Below are 14,577 nucleotides of genomic sequence, written 5' to 3' on the forward strand. Positions count from 1 at the left end.
GGGTGTTAGTTTCTGCTGTATAACAAAGTGAAACAGCTATACATATACATATATCCCCATATCTCCTCCCTCTTGCGTCTCTCTCCGACCCTCCCTACCCCACCCCTCTAGGTGGACACCAAGCTGATCTCCCTGTGCTGTGCTGCTGCTTCCCACTAGCTATCTGTTTTACATTTGGTAGTGTATATATGTCCATGCCACTCTCTCACTTGGTCCCAGCTTACCCTTCCTGCTCCGGGTGTCCTAAAATCCATTCTCTACATCAGTGTCGTTATTCCTGTCTTGCCCCTAGGTTCTTCAGAAACTTTTTTTTTTTTTTAGATTCTATATATATGTGTTAGCATACGGTATTTGTTTTTCTCTTTCTGACTTACTTCACTCTGTATGACAGACTCTAGGTCCATCCACCTCACTACAAATAACTCAATTTCATTTCTTTTTATGGCTGAGTAATAGTCCATTGTATATATGTGCCACTTCTTATTGATCCATTCATCTGTCGATGGACACTTAGGTTGCTTCCATGTCCTGGCTATTGTAAACAGAGCTGCAATGAACACTGTGGTACATGACTCTTTTTGAATTATGGTTTTCTCAGGGTATATGCCCAGTAGTGGGATTGCTGGTCTTGTGGTAGTTCTATTTTTAGTTTCTTAAGGAACCTCCATACTGTTCTCCATAGTGGCTGTATCAATTTACATTCCCACCAACAGTGCAAGAGGGTTCCCTTTTCTCCACACCCTCTCCAGCATTTACTGTTTGTAGATTTTTTGGTGATGGCCATTCTGACTGGTGTGAGGTGATACCTCACTGTAGTTTTGATTTGCATTTCTCCAATGATTAGTGATGTTGAGCATCGTTTCATGTGTTTGTTGGCAATCTGTATATCTTCTTTGGAGAAATGTCTATTTAGGTCTTCTGCCCATTTTTGGATTGGGTTGTTTGGTTTTTTGATATTGAGCTGCATGAGCTGCTTGTGTATTTTGGAGATTAATCCTTTGTCAGTTGCTTCATTTGCAAATATTTTCTCCCCTTCTGAGGGTTGTCTTTTCATCTTGTTTATGGTTTCCTTTGCTGTGCAAAGGCTTTTAAGTTTCATTCGGTGCCATTTGTTTATTTTTGTCTTTATTTCCATTTCTCTAGGAGGTGGGTCAAAAAGGATCTTGCTGTGATTTATGTCATAGAGTATTCTGCCTATGTTTTCCTCTAAGAGTTTTATAGTGCCTGGCCTTACATTTAGGTCTTTAATCCATTTTGAGTTTATTTTTGTGTATGGTGATAGGGAGTGTTCTAATTTCATTCTTTTACATGTAGCTGTCCAGTTTTCCCAGCACCACTTATTGAGGAGGCTGTCTTTTCTCCATTGTATATTTGCCTCCTTTATCAAAGATAAAGTGACCATATGTGCATGGGTTTATCTCTGGACTTTCTATCCTGTTCCATTTATCTATATTTCTGTTTTGGGGCTAGTATCATACTCTCTTGATTACTGTAGCTTTGCAGTATTGTCTGAAGTCAGGGAACCTGATTCCTCCAGTCCATTTTCCTTTCTCAAGGTTGCTTTGGCTATTCGGGGTCTTTTGTGTTTCCATACAAATTGTGAAATTTTTTGTTCTAGTTCTGTGAAAAATGCCATTGGTAGTTTGATACAGATTGCATTGAATCTGTAGATTGCTTTGGGTAGTATAGTCATTTTCACAATATTGATTCTTCCAATCCAGGAACATGGTATATCTCTCCATCTATTTGTATCATCTTTAATTTCTTTCATTAGTGTCTTAAAGTTTTCTGCATACAGGTCTTTTGTCTCCTTAGGTAGGTTTATTCCTAGGTACTTTATTCTTTTTGTTGCAGTGGTAAATGGGAGTGTTTCCTTAATTTCATTTTCAGATTTTTCATCATTACTGTATAGGAATGCAAGAGATTTCTGTGCATTAATTTTGTATCCTGCTACTTTACAAAATTCATTGATTAGCTCTAATAGTTTTCTGGTAGCATCCTTAGGATTCTCTATGTATAGTATCATGTCATCTGCAAACAGTGACAGTTTTACTTCTTCTTTTCTGATTTGAATTCTTTTTATTTCTTTTTCTTCTCTGATTGCTGTGTCTAAAACTTCCAAAACTATGTTTAATAATAGTGGTGAGAGTGGACAACCTTGTCTTGTTCCTGATCTTAGTGGAAATGGTTTCCATTTTTACCATTGAGAACGATGTTGGCTGTGGGTTTGTCATATATGGCCTTTATTATGTTGAGGTAAGTTCCCTCTATGCCTACTTTCTGGATGGTTTTTATCATAAGTGTGTGTTGAATTTTGTCAAAAGCTTTTTCTGCATCTACTGAGATGATCATATGGTTTTTCTCCTTCAATTTCTTAATGTGGTTTATCACATAGATTGATTTGTGTATATTGAAGAATCCTTGCATTCCTGGGATAAACCCCACTTGATCATGGTGTGTGATCCTTTTAATGTGCTGTTGGATTCTGTTTGCTAGTATTTTGTTCAGGATTTTTGCATCTATGTTCATCGGTGATATTGGCCTGTAGTTTTCTTTCTTTGTGACATCTTTGTCTGGTTTTGGTATGAGGGTGATTGTGGCCTCGTAGAATGAGTTTGGGAGTGTTCCTCCCTCTGCTATATTTTGGAAGATTTTGAGAAGGATAGGTGTTAGCTCTTCTCTAAATGTTTGATAGAATTTGCCTGTGAAGCCATATGGTCCTGGGCTTTTGTTTGTTGGAAGACTTTTTTTTTTTTTGCGTTACGCGGGCCTCTCACTGTTGTGGCCTCTCCCGTTGCGGAGCACAGGCTCCGGACGCGCAAGCTCAGCGGCCATGGCTTACGGGCCCAGCCGCTCCGCGGCATGTGGGATCTTCCCGGACCGGGGCACGAACCCGTGTCCCCTGCATCGGCAGGCGGACTCTCAACCACTGCGCCACCACGGAAGCCCTGTTGGAAGACTTTTAATCACAGTTTCAATTTCAGTGCTTGTGACTGATCTCTTTTTATTTCTATTTCTTCCTCGTTCAGCCTCGGAAAGTTGTGCTTTTCTAAGAATTTGTCAATTTCTTCCAGGTTATCCATTTTATTGGCATATAGTTGCTTGTAGTAATCTCTCATGATCCTTTGTATTTCTGCAGTGTCTATTGTTACTTCTCCTTTTTCATTTCTAATTCTGTTGATTTGGGTCTTCTCCCTTGTTTTTCTGATGAGTCTGGCTAATGGTTTATCAATTTTGTTTATCTTCTGAAAGAACCAGCTTTTAGTTTTATTGATCTTTGCTATTGTTTCCTTCATTTCTTTTTCATTTATTTCTGATGTGATCTTTATGATTTCTTTCCTTCTGCTGACTTTGGGGATTTTTGTTCTTCTTTCTCTAGTTGCTTTAGGTGTAAGGTTCAGTTGTTTATTTGAGATATTTCTTGTTTCTTGAGGTAGGATTGTATTGCTATAAACTTCCCTCTTAGAACTGCTTTTGCTGCATCCCATAGGTTTTAGGTCATCGTGTTTTCATTGTCATTTGTTTCTAGGTATTTTTTGATTTCCTCTTCGGTTTCTTCAGCGATCTCTTGGTTATTAAGTAGTGTATTGTTTAACCTCCACGTGTCTGTATTTTTTACAGATTCTTTCCTGAAATTGATATCTAGTCTCATAGCGTTGTGGTCGGAAAAGATGCTTGATATGATTTCAATTTTCTTAAATTTACCAAGGCTTGATTTGTGACCCAAGATATGATCTATCCTGGAGAATGTTCCATGAGCACTTGAGAAGAAAGTGTATTCTGTTGTTTTTGGATGGAATGTGCTATAAATATCAATTAACTCCATCTTGTTTAATGTATCATTTAAAGCATTTGTCCTTATTTATATTCATTTTGGATGATCTGTCCATTGGTGAAAGTGGGGTGTTAAAGTCCCCTACTATGATTGTATTACTGTCCATTTCCCCTTTTATGGCTGTTAGTATTTGCCTTATGTATTGAGGTTCTCCTATGTTGCATGCATAAATATTTACAATTGTTATATCTTCTTCTTGGATTGATCCTTTGATCATTATGTACTGTCCTTGTCTCTTGTAATAGTCTTTATTTTGAAGTCTATTTTGTCTGATATGAGAATTGCTACTCCAGCTTTCTTTGATTTCCATTTGCAAGGAAACTCTTTTTCCTTCCCCTCACTTTCAGTTTGTATGTGTCCCTAGGTCTGAAGTGGTCTCTTGTAGACAGCATATATACGGTCCTGTTTTTGTATCCATTCAGCCAGTTTATGTCTTTTGGTTGGAGCATTTAATCCATTTACATTTAAGGTAGTTATCTATGTGTATGTTCCTATTACCATTTTCTTAATTGTTTTGAGTTTGTTTTAGTAGGTCTTTTCCTTCTCTTGTGTTTCCTGACTAAAGAAGTTCCTTTAGCATTTGTTGTAAAGCTGGTTTGGTGGTGCTGAATTCTCTTAGCTTTCGCTTGTCTGTAAAGGTTTTAATTCCTCCATGAAATCTGAATGAGATCCTTGCTGGGTACAGTAATCTTGGTTGTAGGTTTTTCCCTTTCATCACTTTAAATATGTCCTACCACTCCCTTCTGGCTTGCAGAGTTTCTGCTGAAAGATCAGCTGTTAACCTTATGGTGATTCCCTTGTATGTTATTTGTTGCTTTTCCCTGCTGTCTTGTTTTTAATGTTGGTTGTCACCCACAAAATTGGCTCACCACCTGCTGAATGATTGCTGCTGATGGAAATGGATATCACTGAAGGCTTTTAAGCAAGAGAGGGACATGTTTACCTTTGTGCTAAAGATCGCTCACACCAGCAAACTGTATAGAGAATGGTTTAGAAGCAGTCTATCCAGTGCTGTCTGAGAGAACTTTCTGCAATGGTGGAAATTTTCTTTATCAGCACTGTTCAATATAGTAGCCAATAGCCACTTGTGCCTATTGAGCACTTGCAATGTGGCTAGTATGACTGAGAAATTGAACTTTAAGTTCTACTTATTTTAATTAATTAAAATTTAAAGAGCCAGGGCTTCCCTGGTGGCGCAGTGATTAAGAATCTGCCTGCTAATGCAGGGGACACGGGTTCGAGCCTTGGCCCAGGAAGATCCCACATGCCACGGAGCAACTAAGCCCATGCACCACAACTACTGATCCTGTGCTCTAAGGCCTGCATGCCACAACTACTGAGCCCACTTGCCACAACTACTGAAGCCCACATGCCTAGAGCCCATGCTCCTCAACAAGAGAAGCTACTGCAGTGAGAAGCCTGTGCACCGCAACAAAGAGTAGACCCGCTCACCGCAACCAGAGAAAGACTGCACACAGCACGAAGACCCAATGCAGCCAAAAATTAAAATAAATAAATTTAATTAAAAAAAAATTTAAAGAGCCACATGTGGCTAGTGGCTACCACATTGGATAGACATGAGGATTATGTGGCACCTTTGTGCAAATTACAAAGGTACTCTCTCCAGATAAACAGAGCTCCTGTACCCGTGCACAAGAATGCAGGCAATACTTCAGCCCCACTAACCTCCTTGGCCAGCCACCTTTTGCAGTATATAAACTGCTCAGCTGGACGCAGTGACCCCCATTAGAGAAGCATGAGACTGGAAGCAAGGAGCCCATAGCAATGATCCAGGCAAAAGTTGCTGTGGCTCTGACTAAAGCTGTGGAAGCTGGGAGAGAAAGGAGTGAATATATTTGATAATATTTAGGAGATAAGCTCAGTAGGACTTGGTTGACTGTATGCAGTGGTGAGAGAAAGGAAGGCATCAAAGAAGACATATACAGTACTACAGGCCACAGAAGCATGGCAAAATACAGCAATGGGCAATATTTGTCCAGGGGAACTCATGATCTAATGAGGGCAGAGGCAGTTTCCTGATGTCGGGGGAAACAATAGTTGACGTGGAATTGTCCAAGCCAGACCATGAGATCCAGCCACCTTCTTATAAATGAATCCCATCTACACTTTGGAAAATAATGTCTCATCACGATATACCTCGAGGTCCTACCTTTTGGTAACAAGCTCCTCTCCAGCTTCATTTGTGAAAAAAATTAATAAACAGAAACCTGAATTAAATAGGGTTGGGAGACCAGCAAGGGAGCTCTCGCGCCCTGTGATAACAGCAGAGCCCAAAAGGAAGATGAAAGACTCCTCCTCTTTCCTGGCAAGGACTCAGCCAATTAAAAGCTGTGGGCTCTTTGTTTGCCATAGTCCTCCCAACTTCCTTTTCCCCTCTATAAAAGTGTTCTTCTTCCTCCCTTGCCATTTTGGGGAATTGCATGTGGATGCAGATCCCGAATTGCAGTTCTCTACTGATCTGGAATAAACCCATCTTTGCTGGAGAAACATCTGGCAATCTATTTCAGGTCAATACTTGAAATGTATCTTTCCCTTGCCTGGTAACTATGTCCAGCACCTTATCACACAAAGGGGAACTGTCTCCCGAGGACCCACCCTCAGTTCTAGAAGGGACGACTCACCTGAGAAAGTAGAAAAAATGGGCGAGAGAAATTTTGAACTTCATTCAAGTGTAGCATTTTAGGTGTCCCGACAAGGTTTATTCTACGTCAGATAGAATGCTGACTGGTTCGCTCAGAGGCTGGGGCAGTGTGAAGCCCCCTTTACATTTTACCAGTGCACGCAGGTAAATTTTAGACCTGTGTAGTCTAATACAGGAGCCGTTAGTCACGCGTGGCTGTTTAAATTGATTAAAATTAAATAAAATTAAAAATTTGGTTCCTCAGCTACACTAGCCATATTTCAAGTGCTCAATAGCCTCACGTGGCTTCTGGCTACCCTATTGGACAATGTAGTTAAAGACTATTTCCATCATCGCGGAAAGTTCTGTTGGACAACACTGCTTCAGACAATATTACACAACTGTAATCAGTTAGAAAATACACCGACTTTAATGAGGGCAAATGGCTAATTAGATGAACCAACCATAGATGAGGCAGTCGTCAAGGAAAAGAATGGATTTACTTGACATTTTGGAGGACCATTATGAGCAGAAAGTGCAAACAATTCTCAGTATATTTAAGAAGTTGCATTAACCCTTTTTAGCCCATGGGAGTCATCTTGTAGCAGGTGGTGAATTAAGCTCCTGCTTCTACTTACATCTATGGATGGGGCTGGATGATATTGCAAAGACATATTAATCTTCTGCTCGCTCACTCACTCCCTCTCCCCCCTTCTCTTCTTCCCCCACTCAAATTTCCTTTGTTCAAGTTGTCTTTCCATCATTTGCCTCTACTCCCATGCCCTCAGCCCAGACAGGCGGAGGTCAGCCACCAGAGAGCTGGAAAACAAAGCCCACAGATACAAAGCATGTAGTCTAAGAATTGGATCCCAAAAGTTCAGATACACGCCTGAGAGAACTTTCCAGCCCCTTAGACTAGATGAAGAAAGCCAGTGCTGAGGAAGAGGGAAGAGGAGATGCTGAGCAGTCAGGAGAACGTGAGTTCAAGCAGGCTGCAAGCTTCCCTGGGAACCAGCACCACCTTGCCAAACTCCAGCGAGCGCCTGGCAGCTGAGCTCAATTTTCCTTTCCGTTGGTGTCTGTTGAGAACTTCCATTCGACAGCAGGTCGTCTTCACACATCCATCTTCCAAGTGGGAGTGTTGCTCACCACCCCGCTCAGCACCACATTCAGTCCCTGCCGAGGAGACGTTCCTCTTTCTTTGGCCCAGGAGGCTGGTAAACCACGCACGCTCTTCATGGAGAGGGAATGAATAGGCTCCTCAAAGACACCGTGGTAGGGCTTCCGTGGTGGTGCAGTGGTTGAGAGTCCGCCTGCCGATGCAGGGGACACGGGTTCGTGCCCCGATCCGGGAAGATCCCACATGCCGCGGAGCGGCTGGGCCCGTGAGCCATGGCCGCTAAGCCTGCGCGTCCGGAGCCTGTGCTCCGCAACGGGAGAGGCCACAGCAGTGAGAGGCCCGCGTGCCGCAAAAAAAAAAAAAAAAAAAAGACACTGTGGGAACGTAAAGGGAGAGTCCCAACACTACTGTGAATTTGTCCTCAACCAACTCAAGGTCTCCCACAGGCATGGAACATGTCATCCAGATGACATATACCATAAGGAACCTATGATGTTTGGGGAGGACCTGGGCCCTTACGTTGACTAATGAGCACAGAGTAGGCCAGCGGTTCCCAATGTTTCTGGTTTGCTTCGGGGGAAAATCAATTTCACCCGGTGATTGTGGGTGGCACCTGGATCTAGACATGTGTCTGAGATGTAAGCCTTGGAAAGAACAGCCGTGGAGCTGAGAAGAATGGGAGGTATAGCAGAAAATATTGGTTGCCCCTCAAGCCACTCCTCTTGTTGGTAGAGTTTGTTCAAGGGTTCATGACCCTCATCCCATGTGCTTCAAGGAGGAGCCCTTCCCCAGCCCAGGGTTTTAGGGAAAGGCAGCTCCTGCCCTCCAGAGTGATGTCTGACTTCCAGCTGCTCTGTATGGGGCAGAGCTGATGGCTGTTTGTGTTATTTTCTGTTTACCACATACATTTCTAAATCATTGGGTTAAGGCTGCATAAATTTTTTTTTTTTGACTGCTCCACATCTTAGTTCCCCGACCAGGGATCGAACCCACACCCCCTGCAGTGGAAGCCCGGAGTCTTAACCACTGGACTGCCAGGGAAGTCCCTCATTCATTTTTAAAATCAACTTTATTAAAGTATGATTTACATAAAATAAAATATCCCCATTTTAAGTGCATAGTCAATGAATTTAGACAAAATTATACACTCAGGTAACCACCCATAATCAGTGCATTCCACATTTACAACACCCCAAAAAAGTTCCACTGTGCCCCTTCCCAATGCCTAGCCCAAGGCCACCACTGATCTGTTTTCTCTCTACAGATTAGATTTGTCTTACCTAGAGCACCTTATCATTAAAATTATACAGTATGTATTCTTATGTCTGGATTCTTTCAGCATGTTTCTGAGATTCATCCATGTTGTTGCTGTATTAGTAGTTCATTCCCTTTTATTGCTCTGTAATATTCCATCATATGAATACATCACAATTTGTTTATCCATCCTCTTATTGAAGGACATCTGGGTTATTTCCATTCTGGAGCTATTACAGATAAATATGCTATAGACATTCTTGTACAAGTCTTTTCTTGTGGCCATATATTTTCATTTCTCTTAGGTAAATATTAGTGAAATTGCTGGGTCATAGAGAAGGTGCTATGTTCTTTATTGTTTTTAAAACACTTAATTCTAACTCCAGTTCTGCTTCCACTGAATTCGTGAAAGATTGTGTACCAGGTATTATTGGGGATCCCCCTTCCCAGTGTCACACTAGAGTCTTGGAAATGTATGTGGTCACAGAGGCAGAACTGGCAGGTATTAGAATCATTGCCAAGTTTGGAAACTCTGGTCCCCCCACAGGCACCCTGGGGTCACCCTTTCTATTATGTCAGCACCTCCCCAGGGCCCACGGAACAGGGCACAGATCTCCATTCCTACGTTCTGTTGACTACTTTCTCCCTAGTGTCTCTCCATTTGTGGCCTTGCCATCTGTTGCCAAGTGTCCTTGTATATCTCACATTCAAACTCCCTGAGAGATAGGGTCTGTGTGGTCCACTTGGGGATGTTGTCTTGGTTGAGCAGAGCAGTGCCTAGATGCTAGCTATCCACAGCTGTGCAAGATCCACAGCCTTCTCATCCCTTTCTACTTTAGGAGACTGATTAGCTATCCTCTCTTCTTTCTCTCCTGGACCCCCAAAACCTTCACACATCACCCTCCCCTTCTGGGACACCTGGCAGAGTCTCTTCAGTGCAATTAGGGCTCTCATAAAGGGCAAGGAGAGTGGTTGGCTTCAAATGGCTTTCTTCTTTCTGTCCTGTCTGCAAAAATCCCCGAGGCATGGAAGCCTAAACCGCCTAGCCACCTTCACAGTGTAGGGGGAGAAGGAAATACGAGAGAAAAACACCATAATTATTTCAAGAAATTATGTAGCCACCTTTTAGCACCGGGGAGTGCTTGATCTTCTTTAGGTGTGACTTCCTGAGGTTGTAACTGGAACACCCCCTGTGTTTCAGTCTCCTTATAGATACTGCTCTCAAATTTCCTTTACTGGGGCTTCCCTGCTGGTGCAGTGGTTGAGATTCTGCCTGCCAATGCAGGGGACGCGGGTTCGGACCCTGGTTTGGGAGGATCCCACATGCCGCGGAGCAACTAGCCCCGTGAGCCACAATTACTGAGCCTGCGCGTCTGGAGCCCGTGCTCCGCAACAAGAGAGGCCGCAATAGTGAGAGGCCTGCGCACCGCGATGAAGAGTGGCCCCCACCCACTTGCCACAACTAGAGAAAGCCCTCGCACAGAAACGAAGAGCCAACACAGCCATAAATAAATAGAATTTTTTTAGAAAGGCAAAATTCCTTAAAAAAAAAATTTCCTTTACTGGATGTTCTGCCAATTGGATCTGTGAGTGGTTATTCAGGCCCATTGGGGTTGCAAGGAACAGAGTCATGCCCAGATGGCATGGGTTTAGGGAAGTTTATCCTGAGGATAGACTGAGAAGTAGAGGAGCCAGGTACTGCTGCCTGGGAGCTGCTCCGCCCTCCCAGAACCATATCCCCTAGGGTGTCACACAGACCCTGTGTCTCTGGGAGTTTGAATATGAGATATACAAGGACACTCAGCAACAGGGGGCAAGGCCACACATGGAGAGACACTAAAGAGAAAGCAGTCAACAGAACCCAGGAGTAAGTGGAATCCCAGGGTAAGCTGGAACCATAAACAACACAAGAATGAGTTGATCAAAACCATGTCTAAGCAGAAGTAAAGAAGCTGGTTTCCCCACAGGAGCCTGCTTCTCTTCCTAAACAAGAATGGGAAGTTATTCAAACTCAATAACAGTCAAAAGTTCAGTATGTTCACTGCTTGGCTGCTGTTGTATCTATTGTTCATGTCATCCTAAGCCAACCTCATTAGACCCTGAAACATCACAGAACCCGACGTTGGGAGTCTAGTAACTCCACTGGCTCAGAAAACAGGAAAAAAAAAAAAAGCAAACTTGCAGATCTAACACAGCAAGTTGTGGTGCATGCGAGTGCTTTTTAGCTAGCGCGGAGCACCATTCTCAGGGCTTCTACACGTGGTGATTAGGCTGGATAATGAGTGCATGTGTATCTGCTTTATCATTTGTTAATCTTTGAATTTTACGCTCTTTTGTGGTTAATCTTTAAACTGTACCCTCTTAAGATCTTTATATACTTTTGTCATTAGAAACATTTTAAATTTTTTTTTGGCTTTTTTTTTTTTTTTTTTTTGGCTGCATCGGGTCTTAGTTGCAGCACCTGGGATCTTCATTGACGCATGCGGGATCATTCGTTATTGCGCATGGGCTTCTCTCTAGTTGTGGTGTGCAGGTTTTCCCTCTCTTGTTGAGGCCTGGGAGCTCAGAGGTTGTGGCACACGGGCTTAGTTGCCCCGCGGCATGTGGGATCTTAGTTCCCCGACCACGGATCGACCCTGCGTCCCCTGCACCGGAGGACGGAATCTTTACCACTGGACCACCAGGGAAGTCCCTTTAATTTTTTTTTTAAGTAACAAGTATATAACTTTATTTATTTATTTTAAAATATGTCTTTTTTTAAAATTTATTTTTGGCTGCGTTGGGTCTTCGTTGCTGCACGCGGGCTGCGCGCAGGCTTTCTCTAGTTGCGGCGAGCCAGGGCTGCTCTTTGTTGCAGTGCGCGGTCTTCTCATTATGGTGGCTTCTCTTGTTGCAGAGCACAGGCTCTAGGCATGCGGGCTTTAGTAGTTGTGGCTCGCAGGCTCAGTAGTTGTGGCGCACGGGCTTAGTTGCTCCACAGCATGTGGGATCTTACCAGACCATGGCTCGACCCTGTGTCCCCTGCATTGGCAGGCGATTCTTAACAACTGCACCACCAGGGAAGTCCAAGGTTTACAACTTTAAAAGAACTCATTTTCCTCCAGTTCTATTGGACCAGCTCCATTTGTTTCTCAGAGAGAGCCCCAGGTGAGTAGAACAGTAATGAGATTCCACCTCTCACATCCAAGGTTATAAGGACTCTCCTTTGGAAGCTGGGCCGCATCCTGGCCAGGCCAGGCTGGGGCAGGTGCCAGCCTGGACACGCACCACATTGCAGTGCACTGGGCTGTTTGCAGTGCTGTGGGCAGGGCTGAAGGAAACTAACAAGGGGGTGTGCAGTACACTGCAGCCCAAGATAGCCAGGAGCCGCTACCACCCCCAGGCCAAAAAGGTTGTAATAGGAACTGAATCTGAATTCATAATGAGAGTGTCTATGAGGCAGGAAGGACTAAGATGACCCATGAGTAAAGGGAAGTCTAACTGGTTTTGAGCAAAAGCCAAAGTGGTGAGATTGAGAAAAGGCTAATAGAGTCCATGGTCAGGCAGTTCAACTGCAGCAACAGGCAGAAAGGTGCTTTGTTACCCTTATGGAAGAGGATCAACAAACTTCTGCATTTGACGTGAAAACCAGAAAATTCAGTCTTGCAGGTCAAGCTAGGTGCTTCCAGTTCCTGGGCCATACTCCAGTCTCAATGACACTCACCTCTTCAACCATCCCTGGGTCAGGTACTTCTGACTGGGAGCACCTGGGAGGAATCTCACGATTAATCCCATGACTAGAGATGGATTAAAATGAATACCCAGCAGCTTCAACAAGGAATATGTGCCACCAATATGCAAAAAAAAAATTTGATACCACTTCACTGAGAAAAATAAAAGAGCTAACGGAAAGATTTTCCTTGATTGAAGTTTAAAAAGATGTCATTTTCTCCCAAATTAATTTATGTTACCACGATTGTAATCAAAATGAGATTTCGAACATTATTTTAAAATTCACCTTAAAGAATACTTGAAAATACCAAATAAATATTTGAAAACAAAGAAAGATGAAAAGAAATTAGCTTTATGAGATTTGAAAACATTTTACAAAGCAGTAATAATTATAAGTATGATTGAGGCACAAAAGTCAACAAACATATCAATATCTTAGAATAATTATTCCAGAAAAAGACACAATTCCACATAATAATTGAATGCTTTTTAAAGAAGGCATCCCAAATTATTGGAAAAAAATATTTTTAGTGATGTTAAAACCTTTGTCGAGGTACATTAATAATTTAAATTCTCTCGATACCATATAATTAGTTAAATTCAAGGCTAGCCATTTAAAATAAAGGAACGCATAGCGTTGTCAGATCTCCGGGCGTGGGTGTACTTTTTAAACTAAAACCAGTCTGTTACATCTTACACGCACACACACAAAAACCCACCCAATCAACAGAGTCAATTACAAACTAAATAAAATTTTCAATATATCAAAATACACCAAAATAAAGAAGAAAACTGAAATATTCTCAGTTAAAAAAAAAAAGACAAAGGATGAATAAGTACACTGAAAACTCTCTAAAAATGAACTCTAAACCCCCAGTTGATAAATGGACAAAGGGTAGGGTCACACAGTTTACAGTTGTAGTTGATTAATAAACATATGAGAAAATAAACTCTCTCTAGTAATCAAAGAAAAAGCCAATTTAAAAATAAAGATTACCATTTTGGTAAATCAAATTAGGTAGTACTTTAAATAAATGAAAGTATTTGGTATCGGCAAGGCTCCCTTGTCCATAGCTCCTCAGTATAATAACCCTCTTGAAAATCATCCAAAACATGGAAAAGCCTTTTGCACAAAAATATCTCTAGCAATAGTATTGGAAACCACCAAAATACCCAATAATAAAAGAATTGTTATGTAAACTGTGACATATGCACTAAGAAAAATATTATAAAATTATCTAATTATGTTTATAAATAGTTCCTTTTTAAATGGAGAATGTATAATTCCATTACTCATGAAATTGGATACATACCATATACAATTATCTTTTTAAAATACATGGGAAATGATTGAAAGGAAACTAATATATATTAAAATGCTTTTTCCAGCTTTATTGAGATATTATTGACTTATATGTAAGTTTAAGGTGCACAACATGATGATTTGATACACATATATTGCAAAGTGATTATCACAGTAAGGTTAGTTAACACCTTTATCACCTCACATAATTACTATTTTTTTGGTGTGGTGATAACATTTAAGATTTACTCTCTTAACAGTACAGCAATATATCAATACATTCAAGTACATAATACAGTACTGTTAATTACAGTCACTGTGCTGTACATTAGATCCCCAGAACTTAGTCATCTTATAGCTGGTAGCTGGTATCCTTTGATCAGCATCTCCCAGTTCCCTCCACCACCACCCCACCCCCAGCCCTTGGCAACTACCTTTCTACCCTCTATTTCTATGAATTCTTCTGTTTTAGATTCCACACATAAGTGAGATCATACAGTATTTGTCTTTCTCTGTCTGACTTGCTTCACTTAGCATAATGCCCTCAAGGGCCATTCCTCTTGTTGCAAAAGATAGAATTTCCTTCTTTTTTATGGCTGAATAATATTACTCTGTGTATGTGTTTGTGTGTGTGTGACATTTTCTTTATCCTTTCATCCATCAATGGACACTTAGGTGGTTTCCATGTCTTGGCTATTATAAATAATGCTGCA

Source organism: Hyperoodon ampullatus, assembly GCF_949752795.1.
Source record: "Hyperoodon ampullatus genome assembly, chromosome: 3".
NCBI classification, from domain to species: domain Eukaryota; kingdom Metazoa; phylum Chordata; class Mammalia; order Artiodactyla; family Ziphiidae; genus Hyperoodon; species Hyperoodon ampullatus.